Below are 555 nucleotides of genomic sequence, written 5' to 3'. Positions count from 1 at the left end.
GTTCGAATCCAGCCTAGGCTCACCAAACAATAATGACGGCTGCAGCCAAAAAATAGTCAGACGTTGTGGTGGGCGTCTGTGGTCCCAGCTATTTGGGAGGCTGAGGCAGGAGACTCACTTGAGCCCAGGAGTTGGAGGTTGCTGTGAGTTGTGATGCCACCGCACTCTACCCAGGGGGACAGCTTGAGGCTCTGTCTCGAAAAAAAAAAAAGAAAAGAAAAGAAACAGGCTGGTTGCTTGGTTACAATGCTGTGAGCTGACATCTGGCACCAGAGCCCTTCGGACAGATTAGGGTATGAAGGGCTATGGTTAAGGCCGGACTTATAGGGCAGTGCCTGTGGCTCGATGGGTAGGGCACCTGCCCCATATACCAAGGGTAGCGGGTTGGAACCGGCCTGGCCAAACTGCAACAAGAGAATAGCCAGGCGGGGTGGTATCTGTGGCTCAGTGGGTAAGACATGGTCCCATATACGGAGGGTAGTGAGTTCAAACCCAGTCCCTGCCATTGCAACAAAAAAACAGCTGGGCATTGTGGCAAGCTCTTATTGTCCTGGC

At 53.0% G+C, this 555-nt stretch overlaps 1 protein-coding gene across 1 annotated transcript in view; it reads right to left on the bottom strand.

The window, feature by feature from the left end:
• The window catches only part of ZNF517 (zinc finger protein 517), a 7211-nt gene extending 7073 nt beyond the window's left edge, over nucleotides 1–138 (bottom strand). The window contains exon 1 of the mRNA XM_023508334.1: nucleotides 119–138. The gene's annotated coding sequence lies outside the window, so the exon portion shown is untranslated. The remainder of the gene's footprint in view (nucleotides 1–118) is intronic.
• Nucleotides 139–555: the final 417 nt, after the last annotated feature.

This window comes from Otolemur garnettii, unplaced genomic scaffold (assembly GCF_000181295.1).
Source record: "Otolemur garnettii isolate 467f Iridium unplaced genomic scaffold, OtoGar3 scaffold00245, whole genome shotgun sequence".
Taxonomy (NCBI): domain Eukaryota; kingdom Metazoa; phylum Chordata; class Mammalia; order Primates; family Galagidae; genus Otolemur; species Otolemur garnettii.
The sequence above is the reverse complement of the archived record's forward strand: the minus strand, read 5'-3'. Positions and strand labels throughout refer to the sequence as shown.